The sequence below is a fragment of the Crocuta crocuta genome, unplaced genomic scaffold (assembly GCF_008692635.1).
Source record: "Crocuta crocuta isolate KB4526 unplaced genomic scaffold, BGI_CrCroc_1.0 scaffold44, whole genome shotgun sequence".
Taxonomy (NCBI): Eukaryota; Metazoa; Chordata; class Mammalia; order Carnivora; family Hyaenidae; genus Crocuta; species Crocuta crocuta.
Window position 1 is genome coordinate 8128637 of NW_027530179.1, and position 24567 is coordinate 8153203.

At 48.2% G+C, this 24567-nt stretch overlaps 1 long non-coding RNA gene across 1 annotated transcript; it reads right to left on the bottom strand.

The window, feature by feature from the left end:
* Nucleotides 1-18410: 18410 nt before the first annotated feature.
* Nucleotides 18411-22528, bottom strand: LOC144232106 (uncharacterized). Its single transcript, XR_013335316.1, has 2 exons — nt 22445-22528; nt 18411-18759 (listed from the first exon to the last, which is right to left on the bottom strand). It is a non-coding gene; the product is annotated as an uncharacterized LOC144232106 (long non-coding RNA).
* Between the last annotated feature and the right edge of the window lie 2039 nt (nt 22529-24567).

Here is a 24567-nt window from a genome sequence, read left to right on the forward strand (position 1 = left end):
TAACTTTTTGTCACATCCAAGAATAGATCCAATTAAGCCTCAAAAAGTGGAAGTTTGTTATGTTAAAGAAAAGGTAAACTGAAAATTAATCACTTTTTTTTCTCCCCAGTAGTGGTGTTGGTGGTGATCAGAAAGCAGCCTAAGCGGGAAAAGGCATTTGGTTTTCTTCCTTATCTTTCCTTTCTGCACCACCTTGATCCAAATGGCTTATCAGAGCTGCCTTGTTCTTTCTGATGGGAGCCTGGCTGAGGATGTCTTAGGCAGGTTCCCTGGAAAGCAGATCCTGAGCTGAGGATTTGTGTGCAAAGGTTGTATTTAGGAAGCTAGAAAGGAGCTGAGGAAACAGGACAAGGAAGGTGAAGTAAGGAATGATTTCAGGCAAGGTCCCAGCCTCAGCCTGATCCTGGGGGGAGCTCTGTAGTGTAAATTTTACATCCAGTCTCTAAGGCAAGGGCGCTGAGCTCTCCCACTCTGGCACCAGCCAATCATTGACTAAGGGCTGCTGCGGGCTGGAAGGGACTCAAACTCCCAGGCCCTTGCCTACTGACTACAAGTGTAGACTAAGCAGTTCTCAAAGGCGGTTCTTTGAAAAGAACATCAGGCATAAGCCATTAGAAACAAAGTAGAAGCTGGAAACAGACTACACAGAATGGCACACTCTCCACTAAAGGGGCCGCAACAGGATCATAGACAGAAGAATGGAAGATGGAGAGCAATTCTGTTTCAGGCCCCCAAAGGTCAGCATGCCTGTGGTGTGGTCTGTCAGCACAGATGCTCTAAGCACCCGTGTGGACCCAGCACTGCACTGTGTGCTGTGGTGGAGACACAGGCAGATCCTGTGGAGCTTACGCTTGACAGTCTCACACAAATGAAAGCAGAAAGTTGAAGGTGTCCAGATTAAACACAGAGAAGTATTGTTGAGGCCTAATTGCTGGAAGGGTTCATAAATGTGAATGTGAGCTGGGGTCTGGAGGATGGAAAGGAAAAAATAGTGATTTCTTACATACAGGGGTTTATAAAACACTTTGTGAAAAGCACTCTCCTGTCTGTTTTTCTCATTTAAGCATTTGAGCAATTCCCTATCAAAATAACACCAGCATTCTTCACAGAGCTAGAACAAACAATCCTAAAATTTGTATGGAACCAGAAAAGACCCCCAAATAGCCAAAGCAATCTTGGAAAGGAAAACCAAAGCTGGAGTCATCACAATTCCAGACTTCAAGCTGTTATTACAAAGCTGTAATCATCAAGACAGTATGGTACTGGCACAAAAACAGACACTCAGATCAATGGAACAGAATAGAGAACCCAGAAATGGACCCACAAATATATGGGCAACTAATCTCTGACAAAGCAGGAAAGAATACCCAATGGGAAAAAGACAGTCTTTTCAGCAAATGGTGTTGGGAACACTGGACAGTGACATGCAGAAGAATGAACCTGACTGCTTTCTTACACTATACACAAGAATAAACTCAAAGTGGATGGAAAACCTAAACATAAGACAGGAAGCCATCAGAATCCTAGAGGAGAAACATGCAATAACCTCTTTGACCTCAAGCACAGAAACTTCTTACTTGACCTGTCTCTGGAGGCAAGGGAAACAAAAGCAAAAATGAACTATTGGGACCTCATTAAGATAAAAACCTTCTGCACAGCAAAGGAAACAATCAGCAAAACTAAAAGACAACCAACAGAATGGGAGAAGATACTTGCAAGTGACATACCAGATAAAAGGTTAGTATTCAAAATCTATAAAAAACTTATCAAACTCAACACCCAAAAAACAAATTATCCAATGAAGAAATGGGCAAAAGACGTGAATAGACTCTTTTCCAAAGAAGACATTCAGCTGGATAACACGAAAAAATGCTCAATATCACTCATCCTCAGGGAAATGCAAATCAAAACAATGAAATACTATCTCACACCTGCCAGAATGGCTAAAATGAAGAACTCAGGAAACAAAAGATGTCGGCGAGGGTGTGGAGAAAGGGGAAGCTTTTTGTACTGCTGGTGGGAATGCAGATTGGTGCAGCCACTCTAGAAAACAGTATGGAGTTTCCTCAAAAGATTAAAAATAGAACTACCCTATGACCCAGTGATTGCACTTGTAGGTATTTATCCAAAGGATACAAAAATGCTGATTCAAAGGAGGAAAATGCACCCTAATGTTTATATCAGCACTATTGACATTGGCCAAAGTATGGAAAGAGCCCAAATATCCATCGACTGATGAATGGATAAAGAAGATGTGGTATATATGTGTATACCAATGGAATATTACTCGGTGATCAAAAAGAATGAAATCTTGCCATTTGCAACAACATGAATGGACTAGAATGTATTATGCTAAGTGAAATACGTTAGTCAGAGAAAGATGACCATCATATGATTTCACTCATGTGGAATTTAAGATAGAAAACAGATGAACATAATGGAAGGAAGCAAAAATAATATAAAAACAGAGAGGGAGATAAACCACAAGAGACTTTAAAATACAGAAACTTTTAAATACAGAGGGGTTGTGGGTGGGGGAATGAGCTAAATGGGCGATGGGCATGAAGGAGGGCCTTTGTTGGGATGAGCACTGGGTGTTATATGTAAGTGATGAATCACTGAATCCTATTCCTGAGACCATTATTACACTATATGTTAACTAACTTGGATTTGAATTTTAAAAATAAATACATAAAAATAAAATAAACATTCTAATAAAAAATTAAGCATTTGAATAAGACCCTGAGGTGGTATAATATCCCTGTTTTACCAATGAGAAAAACTGAGGCTGAGAAAGGTCGTGGGCTGCCTTGGTCAGGACATTCTGGTGCCACGTGGCAAATCCGCACCGTGAGTTTACAGCTTTTGACCTGAGGGCCTGTGTTCTTCCCACTAGACACAGTGTCTCCCATGGAGTAGGTCTGCATGCAGAGAGGAGAAGGAAGGGCACTCTGGGTGGGGGCAACAGTCGAAGCAAAGTGTTGGTGGCTTGAAACGGGCATGTAAAAAGCATAAGGAAAAGAACTTGTTTGATTAATTTCCATGTTACAGTGTCCTTGTGGGCCCTTCGTTCTCACCCCCTGGACCTGCCCTACCATGTCATAGTGGAATAAAATGGTCTCTTTCTAGAAGGAACTCAAGACTGGAAATAAACCCAAGGGGAAGTAGCTGCCCATTCAGGCCTTTACTTGTAGACAAGAGCCATGCAGGAGGCTGGGAGCCAATGGTGTGCACAGGACAGGAAGGACACTGTTGGCCAGAGACCCAGGCCAGGGAAGGCTGCCCCACATGAACCAGATAGGCCAGGACCCAAGCACAGCACTGTACAGCCAGGGACACCCCGAGACAGTTCCACCCCAGGCCAGTGGCTGCCGTTTCCCAGTCCCATCTCAGCCTCAGAGTGGTATTAAGGAAAGATGGGCAATCAGTCCAGTTCACCAGACATTTAGTGAGCTTCTACTATGTCCCAGACACAGGTACCCAGTCTCCCATACCCTATGACTTGGAGTACTTTCAAATCTACTCAAGAACTGGTGCACCTGAGTGGCTCAGTAGGTTAAGCATCTGATTCTCGGTTTCATCTCAGGTCATGATCTCACGGTTCATGAGTCTGAGCTCCAAGTTGGGCTCTGTGCTGACAGTATGGAACCTGCTTGGGATTCGCTCTCTCCCTCTCTCTCTACTCCCACCCCGAATAAATACATAAACTTTGAAAAAAATCTACTCAAGAATCATCAGCACTCCTCCCTTCAACAGGTGGAGCCAAATTCCCTTGTATATGGGCTGAACTTGGTGATATTTTTCCTAGTCAATAGAATGTGGTAGAAGTGATGATGTGCAACTTCCAAAGCTAGGTCACAAAAGACATCGCCGTTCTGAATGCTTCTCTTTCTCTTGAATTGTCTACACTGGGGGAAGCCAGCTAGTACGTTGTTAGACACTCATGCAACCTTGGAAGAGGCCAACATGAGGATAAACAGCAGAGTCCCACCAACCCAGCATCAACTTGGCAGCCATGTGAGGGAGCCATGCTGGAAGCCATTGCTGCCCGCCCCCCAGGCACCTCCAGCCCACAAATTGGTCCTTGTCACTGCAGTGACAGCAGCAGTGGATAAGAGTGCAAGGTCAGTGCAAGGCCAGAGGAAAGCATGCACCTGCGGGGTGGAGGGGGCACCAGAGCTTCCCAGAGAGACGAGCTGAGACGTGAAAGATGCCAGCAGGTAGAGAGGGCATGCCTGGCTGGGTCCTTAGGTGGGGTAAAGGGACCAAGGCACCACAATGGGAGCGAGGATGGCATGTTTAGGGAACGGTGCCCTATGGCTCCTGTACCTTAGAGAAAACTCTTCAGCCAAAGTGTCCGGGTGGTTTGGGATTCCCAACACAACCCAAGCTTGCCGTAACCTTGGAGTATGCTTCCTTTCTTGGAAAACAGCCCTGTTTGGAGTTCAGTTTGGTCACTAAACTGAGTGTTTTGGCTAGCAAGTTCACCTCTCTGGGCCTCAGTTTACTTCTCTGTAACACAGGAGGCTGTACAAGGTCACATGACTCTCAAACTGCAATTAGCTTTGAATCTCCCAGAGAACAGATTTGATGCTGATTCCTGGGTCCCACCCGCAGGAGTTCTGAGTCCTCAGAGTCAAAGTAGGGCCTGGGAATCTGCATTATAACAAGGGTCCCCCAGGTGCTTCTGCTACAGGCAGCCCTCACATTTCAGTAGCTTCCTAAAGTGTTGTGAGGCTAAGAGTCACCTGGGAAGTTGTGAAAATAGCTTCCAGAGCTTTCTTCTGGAGATTCTGGTACAGGGAGCCAGCCTAGGCAGTGATTCTTAAAGTGTGGCCCCAGGAGCAGCAGCGACAGACACATCCTGGGATTCATGATACAGCCCGTGGAAATTGTCAGGTCCTGCACTGGAGACACTGAGTCAGAAGTGTGGGGGCAGGGCTCCAGTTGTTTGAACAAGCTCTCTGGGTGAGTCTGTTGTCTGATAAAGTAAGACATCCACTGGCCTAGAGTTTGCAATATGTATAATCATGGCAGGTCATTCCTAGCATTGGAAAGGGCCAGGAAGCCTTGGAATCACTAACAGCACTTCCAGCTCCTACTGCCCAAGGTTATGGAAGGCCTAGGTTCTCCCCAACTTGTCTCTGGGCCTCTCTGGGAAAAGTTGTCCAGGAAGCAGCCAGTACTTCCCCTTCATAAGCAAGCAATATTCAGAAGGACTGTGAACCAGGTGGGTGACCCCCTTCATACACACACTCACCTTGTATGCATATCTGCTGCTCCACACCTGGCCTCCAGCTGCTCCTTTGAGAACTGGGGGCCACAGAGAAAGTTCCTGATCCCAAGATTTACCAAGATTGAGGCTGGGTCAGCAGGGTCCACTTTCTTTTATTAATTCACTCCTGCCAGTTGACATCTCATTTTCTGCAAGGTGATCTATGGAGTNTCCCCACAGGGCAAGAGCATTCCTCAAAGAATAACAAGATTGGAGTAGGTGTTGGGCTTGCCAGTCATCAAAAAAATGAACCACTCCCCCTGTTCCCCTTTCAATCCATTGTTTAGTTCTGGGGCAGACTCAGTACCTCAAGGCTGTGACAGGGAAGGGCAGTTCCTAGACTATCAGTTCTATGGGTCCAGAAAAGCCTTCTTCCTTTCCCCTTCTCACAGGGTGCCTAAAATCCCATCATCTGTGCAGCAAACTCTCATCTACACACACACACACACACACACACACACACACACACACACACACAAACACTTTATGCATCTATCCATCCATCCATCCATTCAACATTCATTCGTTGAGCACAAAGTCAATAGGAGTTGAGGGTACTGTGACTGCATATGACCTAAAAAAAACATTTAGGCCTTGGCAGACAAAGCTTGACCCTGGTGGCTCATTAGAGCTTCCTATTACCTGATAAAGAGATCTTTTTTTAATGTTTATTTATTTTGAGAGAGAGAGAGAGGCAGAGAAAAAGAGAGAGAAAATCCCAGGCAGGCTCTTCCGTGTTAGCACAGAGCCCGATGTGGGGCTTGATCTCACAAACAGAGAGATCATGACGTGAGCTGAAATCAAGAGTTGGAACTTTAACCAACTGAACCCCCTAGGTACTCTGATAAGGAGACCTTATAGGTAGAAAGGATGGAACTTGGGTGGGGGATGAGAGAGGGCATTGGAGGAAAAAAACCTTGTCTGACTTAAGTTCACCCTAGAAACATGTTTACTGAGCAGTTCATGTGTTCCAGAAACTTTCCTAGGGGCTCAGGAGAGGCAGCACATAGTTTGACCTGCAAACCCCTGGCCTCTGGGATACACAGCACAATAGAGTTCCTCCTACACTGTGTGAGAGGCATCACAGTGTTGGGGTCAGAGAGCCCTAGTTTAGCAGTCAAGAGGACCGAATGCCAGTGTGACAAGTCCTCTGAAAACTGAGGTCTTAGACAAGCCACCTTATCTCTAAGCCTCCTACTTTCTACAGTGCAGGAGGGAGTTGTCTGCAAAACAGGAGTCCTCATAATCTCCCTGCTGTTAAGAGCAGAGGAGATAACAATGGCAGATGGACCATGCAGGCTGCGGAGAGCTGTAAGCGCTGAGTCGGTCTACAAAGATGTATTCAGCACCTACTATCTGCCAGACACAATTTAACTAGGGATCAGTGAAGACAATGGAGGGAAATCCTTGTCCTCACAGAGTTAAATCTATTTATTTATGGGCAATAAATAGATAACAGATAAAGCTATCTGGTTTATCTGGACTATCATGGTGCCACGAGCTCTGGAGTAAAGTACAACAGGGTTAGGAGGTTAAAGAAGTACTGAGGGAAGGGGTGCTGAGATTTTATATAGAATGGCCAGAGGTCTTTTAATAAGGGACAAAGTGATCCCTGCACAGGAGCTGAAGGAAGTGCGGAGGGAATCATAGTTATCCGGGGAAAGAACATACTAGGCAGGGAGTGCTGCACTATAAGTGCAAAGGCCCTGAGGTAAGTAGGTTTGGCAAAGAACATCAAGGTTGCTAATGAGGGGGGAATCAATTGTTAATGTTTCAGAAACTTTGGGCACTTTTGGGGCATCTGGGTGGCTCAACCGGTTACGTGTCCAACTTCAGCTCAGGTCATGATCTCACGATTCATGGGTTCGAGACTTGCATCGGGCTCTGTGCTGACAGCCAGCTCAGAGCCTGGAGCCTGTTTCAGATTCTGTATCTCCCTCTCTCTCTGACCCTACCCTGTTCATGCTGTCTCTCTCTTTCTCAAAAATAAATTTTAAAAAAACATTTAAAAAAATTTTTTAAAAAGAAACTTTGGGCACTTTTAAAATTTTTTAATGTTTATTTCTTTTTAGAGAGAGACGGCAGAGCGTGATCGGGGGAGGCAGAGAAAGAGGGAGACACAGAATCTGAAGCAGGCTCCATGCTCTGAGCTGTCAGCACAGAGCTTGACACAGGGCTTGAACCCACTAGCCGAAGTCAGATATTCAAACCACTGAGCCACCCAGGCACCTCTGATAGGCACTTTTAAAACACGACTGTAATTTAAAACGATACTGTATAAACCTACACTTAATATTCTATCAAAAAGAAAGATTACAAATATTCAAAACCTATCATTTCCCAATGATTTAGCTACATTTTACTATGATGCATAGTCTTCAGGTTATTTACACCTGTTGTAGGCATCTGGTGGAAATACCATATAATGGAAGGCTACGATGCATCTCTTCTGAACTCCGTGTTCAGAGGCAGCACATGGGTAACTTGAAATCAGCCATGGTTGAGAGTCTTTAAAGCAGGGAAATTGACAACCATGACTAATCGTGATGGCTTCTCCCTTTCTCCAGACACTTGGTTTTTAACACTTTCCAGCCCGCCACTGCCCACAGCACCCTCCAGAGCAGATCTGAGGCAGGAGCTTCCTTTCAAGTCAGATGGTGTCTGAGTCCAGAAGAGGAGGTGGGGGTTGGTGCTGAGAAAAATATCTCAGGGCCAGGTAGAGGCGATCAGGGTGTGCTGGGCAGGACCTCCAGCCCCGACTTCCTTCCTTGGTCCTCATACTTCTCTGGGAGCTGGCCTTATTGCATTATTGTCTCTGTGTCCCCACTTTCCCAGAGGACTGCGGCCAACCCCTTATTTGCACAACTCAGTTTAGCAGTCAGTTTGAGTTCCTTTGTGTGCCCAGCCCGTGCACACAGCCCCAAGGGTTGATGATAATGACATCATCGCATGGAAGGGGAATCTGAAGCCCAGAGAGATTGAGTATCTTCTGCAAAGTTGCACACCTACCTAGTAGCAGTCTTAAGTTGAGCCCAGACCATGGCTCAAGAGCCTCCTCTGGAGCTTGTGCAGAGCTCCTAAGGGAGCTTGTGCAGGGGTGGGATTAGGAACGTCTGAACCTGGAAGGAAAAATGGCATTTTGACAGGAAATGAGGGATGTTAGAAGAGGGTGTTCCAGGTGGAGGAAACAGGAAGTGAGAAGGTCCAGAGGGACGAATAGAAAGGGGAGTGTTCAGTGAATACCCAGTGGCCCCGTGAGGCCGTCTTTTGCCACTCCCTCACTAACGTTAGAGAAGTCTGCCTTTGGGTGCCTCAAAATGACAGCTTCCCAAAAATGATGTATTTTCAGGTTTGTCTGTGTCTGATAGTTCTTTGCTTAGGGATTCACATTTTACTCAAGGTGGTAGTAAAGTGAATTACTTTCCGGAATGGAAACTGGGGCAATTGAGCATGTGTGTGTGTGTGTGTGTGTGTGTGTGTGTGTGTGTGTGTGCGCGCGCGCGCGCACGTGTGTTGGAGGGGCCAGGGAGGAGACTGAGAGGGTGAATCTGGCTTGGGATTCAGCATTTTCCTCAGGTCAGTGAACCATCTGCCCTGCTCAAGGCTGGTGGGAGGCAGGGCAGGGAGTGGCAGGGGTGGGGAGAGTGGCTATGCATGGATGTCCCCATCACCCGCTCTCGTAGCTCAGAATGTGCTGTCCTAGTCACTCTCATGGGGTTAATGAAACGGTGAATTTCTCGGGGTCAACTGTTGTGTAACCCAACACCCTCTGTAAGAGCATCTGTGCAATAAAGCCCCCTTGGAAGGACCCTGAGCGGGGCCCAAACCTTTCGCAGAAAAAGTTCCATCTTCCCAGGTAAGCCCGTTGGTCTCTTCTATCTGCTCCTATGAACTGTAACTAACCACTGGCACCTCAGGGATTGTGTCCTAAAAGTATAATGCTGCTTTGTGTAACGGGTGACAAGACAAAAAAAAAAAAAAACAGTGGAAACTTCCACTGGGATTTCAAGCAACCATTCCTTCTGGAAAGATACTCTTGGACAAGGTGATAAAAAATCCTTTTCTTTGCCTAGAATTTTATTTTTTTTATATTTTTATTTATTTCTAGGAGAGAGAGAGAGAGACAGCGTGAGCAGGGGAGGGTCAGAGAGAGAGGGAGATATAGACTCTGAAATAGGCTCCAGGCTCTGAGCTGGCAGTCAGCACAGAGCCCGACGTGGGGCTCGAACCCACGAACCGCGAGATCATGACCTAAGCGAAAGTCGGACGCTTAACCAACTAAGCCACCCAGGCGCCCCTGCCTAGAGCTTTAAAGAGAAGAGTGATGGTGGAAGGAATGCAGAGATTCATTTTGCTAGAAGGTTCCAGAGGTTTGGAAGATCTTGAGGGTGCTGATTGCTCTGGCCAAAGCACAAGACCTCCAGGACTGAGGATTCATATATGAGAGAGGAATGAACTCGGGCTACTCTCTTCATGGGAAATGCAGAGGAAAGGGTGAAAGAGGTGCCATTGCATCCAAGGTGGGCCGACGGTGAAAATGTGGGTTACTTGTGTCTGGAGAGGCTCCTGCCTGAGGGGCAGAGGTGACCCTTTGGTACATGCATTCATTGGGGGTTACTGGTTCTGGATTTACCCTCAAACTAGAACTCTTAACTACAATATATTTTCCTTTTTGCCTGGGCTCCCAGGACATTCAGAGATAAAATTTGTGTTCAGATAGTGACTAGATTTTCCAGGTTTCTGACATGTCTATTTCTCAGTGACTCTGTTTTTGGTCTTAAGACTGTGCTTTAAAAAAAAAAAAGATTAGAGACAACATATAACATTAAAATAGAAGTGCTTCTCAAAATCAATCCTTATGCAGGATGCTGGGTGGCTCAGTTGGTTAAGCATCCAGGTCATGATCTCATGGTTCATAAGCTTGAGCCCTACATCGGGCTCTGTGCTGACAGCTCAGAGCCTGGAGCCTGCTTTGGATTCTGTGTCTCCCTCTCTCTCTGCCCCTCCCCTGCTAGTGCTGTTTCTCTTTCTTTCTCAAAAATAAATAAACATGAAAAGTTTTTAAAAATAAAGATTAGAGGCAACATATAACACTAAAATAGAAGTACTTTTCAAAATCAATCCTATGCATGGCACCTGGGTGGCTCAGTTTGTAGCATAACCGACTCTTGATTTCAGCTGAAGTCACGATCTCACAGTTTGTAGGTTCAAGTCCCACATCAGGCAGAGTCTGCTTGGGATTCTCTCTCTCTCTCTGCCCCTCCCCTACTGGTGCTCTCTCTCTCTCTAAAAATAAATAAAAATACTTTAAAAACAAACAAAATCAATCCTTACTTGCAAAGACTGACTCTTAGTGAGGCCTTGGAGAAGAAAGGGCACTGGGGAAGAACCACATAATTAGCAAAGGGAGCCTCTGCTCACCTCTGCGGTCCATGGCTCTCCTCACCTTCAGGGCCCTCTGCTTCCCTCACACTGATCCTCACATGGAGCCTCTAATATGCCTACATCCCAAATGGTTCTAGCTCCTCCCACCCAAGTCCATCCATCCATCCATCCATCCATCCATCCATCCACCCCTCTCCACTCTTTCAACAAACTTTGAGCATTTTTCCTCTGTGCTAGGAATGGAGCTCTAATGATACCAGGACTCCATACCTGCCTCCAGCAGACTTTGTACCTAATAGGGTAGTAGATCTGCCCACAGGTAAGTTCAAGAGGTGTTAGGACAGCCAGAAGAGCAGTCCATACAGAGTTCAGAGAAGAGGAGGGACCACAGGCTTTTGGGATAGGCTGTCTGGGTTTCAAGTCTGGGCCCCATCACTTGATAGTGACCTTGGACAATTACGTGACTGCTCTGTGTCTGTCTTCTCAACTGTCAAATGTACCCCATTGTACCTGTGTCAGAAGGTCATTGTGCCACCATCCCACTGCTCCATAAAAACACACCCAGCCATCCTATTATATCTCACGATCTGGTGGCTCAGGCACTTGGGCAGGGTGTGGCTGCTTGGTGATTTCGCTCCACTCAGTGTCAGCTGGGGTCACTCACTTATTCAGCTGGCCTGCCTGGTGGATCTTAGATGGCTTCACTCACATGTCTTGGACCTCGCCTGGAATGACTGAAAGGCTGAGTCTAGCTGGGATGTCCACTAGAGCGTTCGGTTGTGTCCACTCCAGCATGACCATCTTGGGCCAATCAGACTCCTCATGTGGTGGCCAGGCCTCCCAAAGATACAGTGCCAAGAGAGGGAATGGAAGCTGCTGGCATCCTCAGGCCTGATCCAGAAACTGGTACAGCATCGCTTCTACCACATTCTATCTGTCAAAGCGGACCCAGGGCCTGCCCGGATTCAAAGTGAGAGGTCATAGTCTCCACCTCTTCAAAGGGAAGAATGTGGGATATCAGTGGCCACTGTTTGAGTCATTAAGGATATAAAAAAGATGAAATGAGTTTGTGCATGGAAAGCAATTAGGACAGTGACTGGCAGCATACGAGCCATATAACTGATTGTTATTGCTGCTGTTAGCCCCCTTGAGCTGAGTCTTAAAAGATAAGCCTGTGCTTTCCTGGTAGACAAGGAGCTATGGAGAGCTGGAGATTGGAGAATTCCAGATAGACAATGTTTGCACCTTGCGGGCAATTTTATGACAGTCCTGGTCTTTGCTAATTCAAAGTAGATGATCAGACCAACCAATATATGCAAAACATGTAACTGACTGGTAATTCACAGTCTCCTATCCCTCCTAGGGACAAGCAGGGACCTAAACTAGGGGGAGACACGGAGGGCGGGATGTCCCTTGGAGGCCAAACCCTGACTTGCAGGCTCGGCTCCGAGGGGCTCGCAGACCCTAGAACACACAGATGAGCAGACGCAGCTCTGGTCTGCCTGCCTGGGCTCCCCCTCCTGGAGCTCACTACTTAATTGGAAAGGACCATTTCAACATCTTAGCAGAAAATGGAGTTTTTCTTTCCTTGATGTCGTGATTTGACTGGGAGTTAGCAAAGCATCAGTAGAATCCTAAATGTCTACTTAGAAAAAAAATCAAGACTTCATCTCGGCTTGGCACGGGGCTTGACTCTCCCCTTGTGGGAGGAAGATAAAACGCTTTCATGCGTGTCCTCCCGCCTGTAAGCACGGGCTGGTTAAACATCTCTGGTAATGGCTGAGCTGTGCCAAGGACTTTATCTTTTCCCAGTAACAGTTCCTGCCTTTAAACGGCTTCCACGGGGAAGAGACATAACGCACATGCAGAACACGGGCTGAGAGGGGCTTCGGGGAGGAGGGAGCTTTCCGGAGGGGCGGGCACAGCCATGGTTCAAGACTGTGCCTGGTGCCAAGCTAGGCCCTTTACATAAATTACCTTATGTAATCCTCACTACACCGGGGTGGGCTGGTGGGGGAAAGGATGAGGCTTATTTTTGCCCCCTTGTATAGTGGAGAATCCAGGAACCCAGAAAGGCTGAGAAAACTGTTCAAGGTCATGCCCATGGCATGGGGCAGAGCTACAATTGTTACCCAAGTGCATCTGATATCTGTATTTTTACTCTACCAGGAAGTAAGAGGGTCTTCCCCATCCCCTCCCCACCTTCACTGATCTTCACGCCATTACTAACACTGGTACAGACAAGGATCTCTGGCCTCAGAGGGTCCCCTCTCCACAGCAGACCAATGATTAGTGCCACAGCTTGGGTGTATGGCTTACTAAGGAAGACCCCCACAGCATGGGATGGACTTAATCCAAGAGCAGAATGGGGAGCACAGGGTGTGCTGAAGGGGAAAGAGAGGGAGAACATCTCAGCAGAGCCTGAGAGGGAGGGTAGAGGAGATGCAGCAGGTGGATCATTTTGCAGCTTGGAGAACCGAGAGCTTTGGGTCCACCTTCCAGCCGTTTCATTAAAGTGCTCCTGTGGAACCTCAGAAAAGCTGTCCCCCTCAAATCCCAGGTTTCTTCCTTTTATTTTATTTTTCTTTAAAGATTATTTGTTTATTTTGAGAGAGAGGAAGAAAGGGAGCTCAGGGGAGGGGCAGAGAGAGAGAGAGAGAGAGAGAGGAGAGAGAATCCGAAGCAGGCTCTGTGCTGTCAACGCAGAGCCTGACCTGGAGCTTAATCCCATGAACCTTAAGATCATGACCTGAGCTGAGATCAAGAGCCAGATGCTCAACTGACGGAGTCACCTGAGTCCCTCAGTCTCTTCATTTTGAAGTTGAGAGACTATTCTCTAGGCTTTCTGGGGTGTCTTTAGGTCCTGAGACTCTGGAAATGTTTCAGGGGTGCTGCATAGGGCTATACAGGTTGTGCACTGTACAACTCCAGGTAAATGCCACTCACAGACTGCAGTGTAAGTTGTATACTGCAGTGGTCCTAGATTCTATAAAGGTAGGGAGGAAGGAAGGAAGGACATGAGAAAGGGTGAAGAGGGGCGGTCCAAGCGGAGAGAAGGAATCAATGGCCTGTGACAACAGTTTTCTCCAATCAAGGCCTAGACAGTATTTGCACTGCACACAGGTAGATCTGGTCCTGTGGAGGAGGATCTGTGGGGTTCGCCACTAATCACACTCACTGATCGTGACCATTTTGACTGGCTCTGATGTAGAGGAATGGAGTTGGCCAACTAGGCCAAGATTCCCTTTGATGTGTCTGAGATGTGGGGTCATTGACTTTTGGAGGCAGCTGCCTATGGGGAGTCCTCCTTGGACTGAGTCCTATAAGCCCATGACCCTCAGCCACACTTCCTTCAGGGTTTATATATTTGGTTTGCACTTGTTGATATCTGTTGTCTCAAGAAAAATAATTGTGTCCCCCCCCCCCCCCCCCCCNCCCCTCAGACTGGGGCTCTCTGAGGGCAGGACTGTGTCTCTCCCCTCAGACTGGGGCTCCCTGAGGGCAGGGCTGTGTCTCCCCCCTCAGACTGGGGCTCCCTGAGGGCAGGATTGTGTCTCCCCCCTCAGACTGGGGCTCTTGAGGAAAGGGCTGTGTCTCCCCTCAGACTGGGGCTCCCTGAGGCAGGGCTGTGTCTCCCCCTCAGACTGGGGCTCCCTGAGGGCAGAGCTGTGTCTCCCCCTCAGACTGGGGCTCCCTGAGGGCAGGGCTGTGTCTCCCCCCTCATTCTGGGCTCCCTGAGGACAGGGTTGTCTCCCCTCAGACTGGAGCCTCCTTAGGGCAGGGCTCTTTCTCCCCCTCAGACCCTGGGGTCCCTGAGGGGTATGTCTCCTCCCTCAGACTGAGTGATTTCTGACATCAGAAGCTGTGTCTCATTCTTCATTTATGTACTGTTCACTGAGGCCCTATTAAGTGCCAGGCACTATTTAGGAACTCAGGATGTTATGCTGATAAACAACAAACAATGTTAAACAATGATAAATGCTAAGTAGCAAAAAAGAGGAGGGTCTCTGATGTTGTAGGGCAGAGTTGTATGGCTACTTCAGCTGTGGTGGTTTGGGGAGGCCTTTCTGAGTAGAGGATTCTGATCTGAGATCAAGTAATAAGGAGCCAGCCATAGGAAGGTCCAGGTGAAAAGCATTCCAGGTAGAATTGACTGTAAGTGCAAAGGCCCTGAGGTAGGAAAGAGGAACAGAAATGTCAGTGTGTGTGGACTTAGTGGCACAGAGAGGGGGACAAAGAGGTTGGGATGGGCACTATGGGGATGTCACCATGCTTTGTGGACCACAGTGTGGAATGGAAGCTGGCAAGGAGGTGGCTGACCTCCATCCCTTGGGGTCCCTGAGCTTTCCGTGGCTTCTCTGTGATACTCTGACTGGGCTTGAACGTCTGCATGTGAGAACTCTGTGGCCTGTTTCACCCTCCCCTGCTGCTTCCGGCAATAACGGAGGAAGTATCTAACCAGTGTGCTTTCCTACCTGCTGCTCCGGGGAGCAGCCCTCTTGGACAAGCCTTGTTGTTTACAGACCTGGTCCTGGAGTTCAGCCCTCATTTCCTGCTCCGTAGCAGGAAAATGTCAATGACGCCAGAGAGGGAAGACCTCCTGACTCACGTTTGGATTTACAGACCCCATGCTGGAGAAGCGTGCGGCTGGACAGTCCCAGGAAGGCCCTCACCGCCAGTCTGCCTCCCTGAGCTGAAAGTAATCACTCGAAGTCCCCAGCTGCTGTCCTGCCTTTTCTCCATCCCCACAGCACAGGTCCGTAAATGCCTGGCCTTGTCATGTTCACCCCCTACCCCCCGCCACCACCCCTCGAATGGGCCATTAAGGGGCCTGCTAGGAAGTCACTGACCTACTGTTGAAATCTGGCAAGTTATTTAACCTCTCAGGCCCTCAATTATCCCCACCTGGAGATAATCGCATGTACTTTGAAGGGGTAAAGTTAGATAATAAACACTTAGGAGGGGGCTCCATGCATCGTAATGGTGACAACAATTATACCTGCTATGTACCAGGCACTGTTCTTCATTCTGACCAGTGGCATCACATTTCATCTCCAGAGCCCCATGAAGAAGGCACATTATAATCCCCATTTCTCAAATGAGGCCGCTGAGGAACAGGAAGGCCACCCAGCTCTCCGGGAAGGCTATCAAATGTGGGGGGGGGGGTCAGCCAGGGGTGGCACTGTCTCCCTAGGGGACATCCTGGGCCATGGGCGGGGTGGACAGGAGGGATTCCTAGGACATGTGCTCCAGGAGCAATGTGTGCAACAGTCCCACACAGGAAGAACCGGCCAGCCCCAGGGCCAAGAGAACCCTGTTTGGGGAAACACTGATGCCAGAACAAGTCATTAACAGGGACCCGATGCCACATCAAGTCACTAGCTCATGCTCACTGGGTGCATCAGGGCAGGGCTACGACCAGAGTCGTGTCCCACCTTGACTACCAACACCTTCGCCACAGGGAGCCCATGCCAGAATTTGAACGTTTTGAACCGTCTTCGGGGTCAGGCCAGCTGGCAGCCCAGAGCATGACCCTGTGATTCCCCACTTACCAGCCTACAGAATGACCCCCTCACCCAGCCACGGCTTTGATCATGGTGAGCTTTGATCGTTCTCTCATTTCCACTGCCCATGGCCGCCTCCCACAAAGGGAAGGTGTTGATCATTACATTCCCGCCCTCCGGACCCTGTAATTAATACTTGCGATTAATCTGGCACACTTAGTCAAATAACGCAGGCTCTAATTGGCTGCAGAGATGTTCTCCTTTTGATTGAGACAATCCTCCTTCTAGGGCCAGCCAGCTGCAGTTAACTCAGCAGGACATGTCAAAGGCTGCGTAGGATAATTTGCATGACATTTAGGGAGAGGAAGCTGAGCAAAGGGGTTGGGGTGGGAGCTGGGCCCTTTGAAGTGAGTGGGCCATGGGGCAGAGATGAGGACGTGTTCCCATACATCTATTTAACCCTTGACTCACCCTGGATGCCAGACTGAGCACCAGAGGGTTTATTTTGGTTCCTGTTGCAAGTCAGCCCTACTTCTTCCTTTCCTTGTTGAGTTTGTGGGTGTGGGGATAGACTGTCTCCTTGGTGACCTAGTAGGGGAGGGGGACACTCCCTCCTTTTCTGAGTTCCCTGATTGCATCAGTTAAAATTCTTTTGATTGTACAATTCTTTTGATAGAACACTTAGCTCAGTCTTAGGTAACATAATTGAATGAACGGATTATTAAAAAGTTCAAAGAGGGTCTTCCCAGCTTCAGGCATGGTTTGTTCCAGGGGTTCCCATTGTCCTCAGGACTCTGAGCCCATTTCTTTCTGGATCTCCTGGCTCTGCTCTACTGGGTCAGTTTTCTTTTCTGAAAATGCTTCTGGCCCCCTCGCCACCATCATCCCAATAGCAGCTGTACTACCCTCTGGACATAGCTTCTTTCTGAGTTCTGCAAAAGAAGACAAAGTAGCTTTGGAGAAGCCCCTGCTTCTCACAGCCCGTTGACCCAAATTTGTTGTATGTTCCCCCCACCTCCTTCCTCCAATATCACGATGCTCCAGATGAGGGAATCAGTTTCCCCAGGCAGTATCATCATATTTGTCACATGGAACAGGAGTCAGCCAACTATGGCCTTTGAGCCAAAGGACATGTGTTTGTAGATAGTGCTCTTGGAATGCAGCCACACTCTTTCTTTTTCTTTTTTTCTTTTTTCTTTTTTTTTTGCCTATTGTTTGTGTCAAAATGGCAGAGTGCTGTGGAAGAGAACTTCTGACTTGCAAAACATAAAATATTCGTTGTCTGGAGCTTCAGAGAAAGAGTCTGCAGGCCCTTGACAGCATGTCAGAGCCAGAGGGGAATCCCCCTTATCTTCCTCCACACCTTTCCTTACACAGGCAGAAACTGATCTCAGGCGACTAGAGCCAGCTCCCAGACATAGGGTAGTGGCTTGCTGCCAGGCCTGGGCTTAGAACTCTCTGGTTCTTGAGGTGCCTGGGTGTCTCCATCCTTTAAGCTTCTGACTCTTTTTTTTTTTTTTTTAATTTATTTTGAGAGAGACAGAGTGAGAGCACCAGCAGGGGAGGGGCAGAGAGAGAGAGAGAGAGAGAGGAGACAGAGGACTCAGAGTAGGCTCTGTGCTGACAGCAGAGAGCCCCACTCAGGGATTGAACTCACAAATCATGAGATTATGACCTGAACTGTAGTCGATGCTTAACCAACTGAACCACCCAGGTGCCCCTATGCATCTGACTCTTGATTTTGGCTCAAGGCATGATCTCAAGGTTTGTGTGATCAAGCTTGGAGGAGCCTGCTTGAGATTCTCTCTGTCCCTCTCTCTCTCTCTGCTCCTCCCCTGCTCACAGGCTCATACTTGCACTCTCTCAAAAAATAAGTAAACTTAGGGGGGAAAAAGAAGTCTCTCGTTCTTACATGAGCCAATGTCTTAGCTGCAAGGTCATCCAGGATAATTGAGGACCGAGATTGAGGTAGGGAAGTGGTCAAGGGTGGACCGGAGAGGAGAATGGGGCTGGATGAAGGAGGCACCAAGGGCGGCTCTCACCTTCGTCATGAACTTTCGCAGAGGGAAGTGGGCCTTGAGCAGGACATGGCGGGTGGGGGGATGGTGGAGGGTGTGTGTGTCCAGGCTCTGCCTCTGACCTTCAGAACCTGACTCCCCAGGGGAGAGACAGTCTCTGCTCAGCCCCGGCCCCCAGCCCCTGCCCTCTTAGCCTCCCCCATTGCTGCCCAGGAAAAGAGATTAGAGTTGGCGTCTCTATGACTTTACTTCAGAAGCATGTGTGAATGAGTCCAAGGGCTACATCTTGCTGCAGTTCCTATACCCGGATGCAGGATGCCTGCAACTCAAATCCACAGGCCGAGCAGGATTCCTGAGACATAACACATGTGTGGAGTGCCCACCTGGGCCAGGCGCCATATGCATTCGGTGACTCCACACTACCACCCTATGAGGCAGGTTATGGCCAAGAGTCCCAATCTGCAGCTGAGAAAAACAAAAACTGGACAGGTATCTTGTCCCAGGTCACATGGCCTGTGTCAGTGGGTCCTCTGGGAAGCAGACACCAAGATCTCTTGAGGTTTGTTAGAAGTAATGCCTGTGAGAAATATAAAAGGGAGAGGGAGTGGAACTGGGCAGAAAGAACCTTCAGGCTGGAAAGCCACCAGGCACCATGAAAGGGTCTCAGGCAGCCCAGTGCAGAGCTCTGCACAGACTGCCTGCCAGAGGACTGTGGCTCTGGGCAGAAGTGGCCAGCCCCCCTCCCCTGCCATGGTCACTGGCTGGGGCTGACTGGGAGGAACTGGCCCAGGCCCCAGAGCTAACCTGGACCCTGAAGGTGCTGTAGCCAGAGGCTGTCTGCTAACTGCCCTCCTTGCCACTGAGCCGCAAATTCCTTCCCAAAGGGGAATCAGAGAGGCATGCCCCTGTGGCTACCTCACAGCTAGAAAATAACCCAGGATGCAAACTCCAGCAGTCTGGGGCCACATGCTCATATGCTTAACCCCTCTGCTCTACCTCTTGGTAGACAGGATGGAGGAGTATAAGAAGCACTAAACTGGAGCTCAACCTTGGTGTTCTGGCTCTGCCACGACCAACTATGTGTCCTTGGGCAAGTCATTCATTCATTTATTCATTCTAATACTTCCTGAGCATTTGTGAGTGTTGAGTCCTGTGCTAAACCCCAGTTCAAATGCAGGCTATGGCTTCACAGAGCTCTCTGTGTGGGAATGGAGGACCACAGTAGCTCACAGCAATGCTGGACAATATAATAAGGCAGGGATGCTCACAAGAGTACAGAGATATGGATGCTATTATGAGCCTCAACTTCATCTGAGAAAGGGAGCAGATGGTCTCCAGGATCTCTAAGATTCCTATCCACTCTATAAAACCAGTGTTGGGTCAAACTTGGGGAATCACAGGGTCTGCTCCAGCAGATCAGAAGGCTGAGACTAGGGTGTGGGCCCAGCCAGGGAATCAGCTTGGGCCTATATAAGCTGGGACACACACAGCTGTCCATCCTGCTTCCCAGAAGTGGCCTGTTCTATCTCCAAGATGAGTAGTGAATCACTGACCTTGGGGCAGGCTCATGGCCTTGGGGGCCTAGATTCAATGTCTTTGGTATTCGAGACCACAGGACAGGTCTTCCATCTTTGCTTTCATCCAGACACCACTAGTCCAGGCTGAGAGCCAGGCCAGTTGGGCAGGAACTATTAGTTAAATAATAGACATTCATCAGCTGATGGATGAGTCCTAGGGAAATCACCAAACTCACTTAAAAAGGCAACCACCCAGAATTTTCTGAGTCCTTTTCTTCACCCAGCCGTGCCCCGACACATGACCTTGATGAGGTCCCTTATCTTGCCGCAAATTATTGCCAGGAAAATCTATGGCCAATTAAACAAGCAAATGTTCTTCTTGTACCTTTTCACTTCTGCTCTCTTAAATAAGCTCTAGCTGGAGCCGTGGGAGAAGATGCTGGACTCTGCCGGCTTCTCTTCATTCGGCTTCAGACTAAACATTTCCCCCCATGGCACAGGCTCCAAGACTTGGTTATTAAAACAACAAAAGCCAAATGTTCCCAAGATAAACTCCTGATGATGTGATAATAGCAATCACCCTGGAGAATTCCAACTGGCGCGTATCACCAGGGGAAATGTCATCAGCAAGCAAGAATCCTCTCTAAAACAATCCAACAGGTAATTTGCTGGTTTTTATGGCTCAGATGTAAAACATGAATATGACTGGAAAAGCATTGACATTGGAAAGTCCTTTTCCTCACCATAGCCAGGGAAAGAGCCAGAAACATTCAGTGTCCCTGGTCTGTAGTCTTTCTCAATCCTACTCCAGCCATTTTGGGCCAATGGGTTTTTTTTTCTTTGTTTTTTGTTTTTAATTTTTTTTAAATGTTTATTTCTTTTTGAAAGAGAGGAGAGAGAGAAAGAGAGAGAGAGAGGAGGGGGGGAGGGGCGGAGAGAGAGGGAGACACAGAATCTGAAGCAGGTTCTAGGCTCTGAGCTGTCAGCACAGAGCCTGATGCAGGGCCCGAACCCACGAACTGTGAGATCGTGACCTGAGCTGAAGTCAGATGCTTAATCAACTGAGACACTCAGGCCCCCATTTTGGGCCAATGTTAAGGAATATGCCAATAATGGGTGGTTGAGGGTGAGGGTAGGCCAGAATGTTTTCCCTAAAATTAGCCAGGCCCCACCCACCTACCCTTTCCCCAACATTGCAAATAGTCCGGGCTTGCAGCCCTGCCTGTGGCCCACTCCTCACTGCACCCTATCTCAAGAGTGATTGTCTGTTTCTCTATTTCTCTTTTAGTTTCTGACTGTTTAGTCTCCCTGTTCTTTTTTCTATTCCACTGTCTCCTCTCCTTTCTCTGTTCTCTTTCCTGAAGTTGGTCATCTGTAATTCTGCTCTTCACCCTGTGTCCTACTGTTAGATTAGGCAGTTACTTGGGCTTTACCAGGATGCCTGGAAACAGCAAAGGGGGACTCAAGCCCCTTTATCAGGAAAGTTAGCAACTTTCCCTGGCCGCATTCCACAAAGGTACAGGGAGCCAGATCTGAGCAGACAGGCCCCAGACAAAAAGGTGGAGACCCTGACCATGGAAGGGAGAAAAACATGAAACCCTGATCCCAAAGACAGCCCCTCCCCAAATAATATACATTCCACCCCTTAGCTAAAACTGTCAAAGATAGAGACCCAAACCCTGGGCACAGTTCTCCCTTGAGCTCACCTGCTTTCACATCTCAAGAGAGGACTTTCTTTCTCTGTTTGTTTGTTTTTTTAAATAGTTTATTGCCAAGGTAGCTAACATACAGTGTATACAATGTGCTCTTGGCTTCGAGAGTAGATTCCTATGATTCATCTCTTACATCCAACAACCAGTGCTCATCCCAACAAGTGCCCTCCTCAATGCCCATCACCCATTTTTCCCTCTCCCTCCAACATCACACCCCCATCAACCCTCAGTTTGTCCTCTGTATTTAAGAGTGAGAGTACTCTCTCCTTTAGCCATGCAACTGAAGAGTTGAGTCTTACAATTTCCATTTCTATTTATTTATTTATTAAGAGATACAAAGTTCCATTTATATTTGTGTATTTATTAAGAGAGTACTCTTTAATCACCTCTTCACTTGCAGGGCCCCACTGCTGCCCTGGTCCGTCCACCGGGCAGCACTGCTACTCAGGTCAGGACGTTCTTTCCAAGCCCAAGGTCAGTCTTGGGGTGTCTCCGTCACCTTTCCTCCATCCCCTCACTGTCGTCACCCTGGTGATCACAGTCTGGTCCTAGGGAACCGTCAGCCTCCCCAGAAGGCAGCACGAGAGCCGGCCAGAGCCCCTGCCCACTCGCAGGGCTGCTCTATGTAAATCAGGAAGAAGTGCCCCCTCTTGATCAAGATGTCTTGATCCATCTGCATCAAGACAGATACAGGGCACCTGGGTGGTTCAGTCGGTTAAGCGTCCAACTGCGGCTCAGGTCATGATCTCACAACTCCATGAGTTCGAGCCCCACAATGGGCTCTGTGCTGACAGCTCAGAGCCTGGAGCCTGCTTCAGATTCTATGTCTCTCTCTCTCTCTGCCCCTCCTCCGCTCGCACTCTGCCTCTCTCTCTCACTCTCTCTCTCTCTCAAAAATAAAGACTTAAAAAAAAAAAGGTAGATGTGGCTTCCGTGGCAGGAAGCACATCCCAGGGGACTTCAGACCCGAGCTCCCCCATGACCAGGCGACCCTGTATACACTGCATGGAAGACAGAGCTGCCAGGACCTTACCCTCTGCAAGATGCCGCTCTGGGGATAGGAGCAGAGGCTACCTCTGTGGGCTAAGGCAGTTCTTTCCACTGCTGCAGAAGCAAAGCCCAAAGGCAGTTATCAACTATTAGGAGACTTAGACTTCAAGGAGAGCTTGCTTAACATGCACATTCCTGGCCCTGCCCGCAGGGAATTTGTTACAGCAGGTGTGGCCTGGGGCTCCTGAATCAGTCTCCACATGTGATTCTGGGTTGTTGTTGTTGTTTTTTAATGTTTACTTATTTTTGAAAGAGATAGAGCAAATGCCTGAGCACAAGTGGGGAAGGGGCAAAGAGAGAGGGGGACAGAGGATCATAAGCAGGCTCCGCACTGACAGCAGAGAGCCCCATGCTGGGCTCAAACTCAGGAACCATGAGATCATGACCTGAGCCAAAGTCATATGCTCAACAGACTGAGACACCCAGGTGCGCCTCCCCAGGTGATTCAGATGCAGACCACACTTCTAGAGTCCCTGGTTCCCCAGAGCAGCCTCTTAGAACCTTTTCAGGTTTGTGTCCCAAGAACGAACACGTTTTAGCTCTTGCTCACCAGAGAAGTAGATCAGTCTGCAGGTTTTATACATGTAATACTGAGAGCCAGGATATTAAGTAATAGAAACATTGTTAAAGAGAAAAATAACTATAAATGGAAATTGTAATAGGTTCTTCCTGCCCATGCCCCTCTCCCATTCTGCCTTTTAACTCTCGGGATTAAAGTGCTCCCCACTTTGGAGGCCAGGGCCACGGAGACAGGGAGAGATTTAGCCACTGAGAACATAAGTCACCATATCTGGGGCCCTTCTCACCTCTGCCTGAATTAGCAATGCTGATTCCCAGGCAGGAATCCAGTTCTAGATGATCAGGATGATTCCATTTCCTTTGGAGGGGGCACAGGCATTATGGCAAGTCACAGAGGGGCCCCTCCTGACTTTCAGGGTGCTCCGTGACCATGAACGCTCCATAGTTTTGCCTTTCACTGTAGAATGTTTGGACATTGCTCTCTGTTATGTTCGGCCTCAGCCAACCTGCTAAGAAATGGGCCTGTGCTGATTTGGTGGTATGTCGTATTTTGGGTGACAGACTTCCTCACCTGTAAAATGAGAGGGCTGGACTGAGAGATTGCCAAGGCACCTTCCAGCTCTGAGAAGTGTGGCCTCTAAACCCTGGAGGTGCCATTCATGAGTGAAGAGTCAGCGATGGTACTTGGAAAAGACCAGGAAAGTTCGTTAGCTGGTTAGTAAGGAGATAACCGTCTTTCAGCCAGTTCTTGGGGGAGAAAAGGACACGAGAGACTCAAGGTCGCCAAAGCAAGGGCAGTAGGACTTCTGGGCTGGGCACCACGAATGACGAGCAGTCACCGGGTCTGGGTTCTAGTACAGCCTTTGCCTGGAGCAAGTTTCCTTGAGCAAATACTTTTTTTTCTTAGCCCTAGTTTCATTTTCCAAAGACAGGATGGGCTTGAATGATGACCGTAGACCTCATCATGGATGTAGTGTAAAATTTTGTTTTTTCAAAATGAGAGTCATGAGATGCATTTTAATTATTTTAAATATTTAATTTAATTTAACTATTTTAATTATTTGGTGAGGCGGGGCATGGCAGAATGGAAAGGTGTCTTGAAACTTTTGTTTCAGGTGTATGTGTGTGTGTGTGTGTGTGTGTGTGTGTGTGTGTGTGTAAAAGAGAAAAAGAGAAAGAGAGAAACTGAAGGGACCCCATGAAAAAAAGCCAAGGGTTTTTCCCTTGGCTCCTCTTCTGCGTCTATTTTTGCTAAGACCTGCACCCCCACCTTACAAGGCCTTAATGTATGTCCAACTTGTAAAGGTCAAAGAGTTAATGCTTTCTTTGGGGTCTTCCAACACAATAGGTGACGTCTAAGGAGTGTCTGAGTGAGGTCCTCTTGAGTGTTTTCCAAGACCACTGACTCAGGGCGCCTGGATGGCTCAGTCAGCTAAGTATCTGCCTTCGGCTCAGGTCATAATCTCACCGTTTGTGGGTTCGAGCTCCACGTCGAGCTGTGTGCTGACAGCTCAGAGCCTGGAGACTGCTTTGGATTCTGTGTCTTCCTTTTTCTCTGCCCCTCCCCTGCTCGTGCTCTTTCCTCTC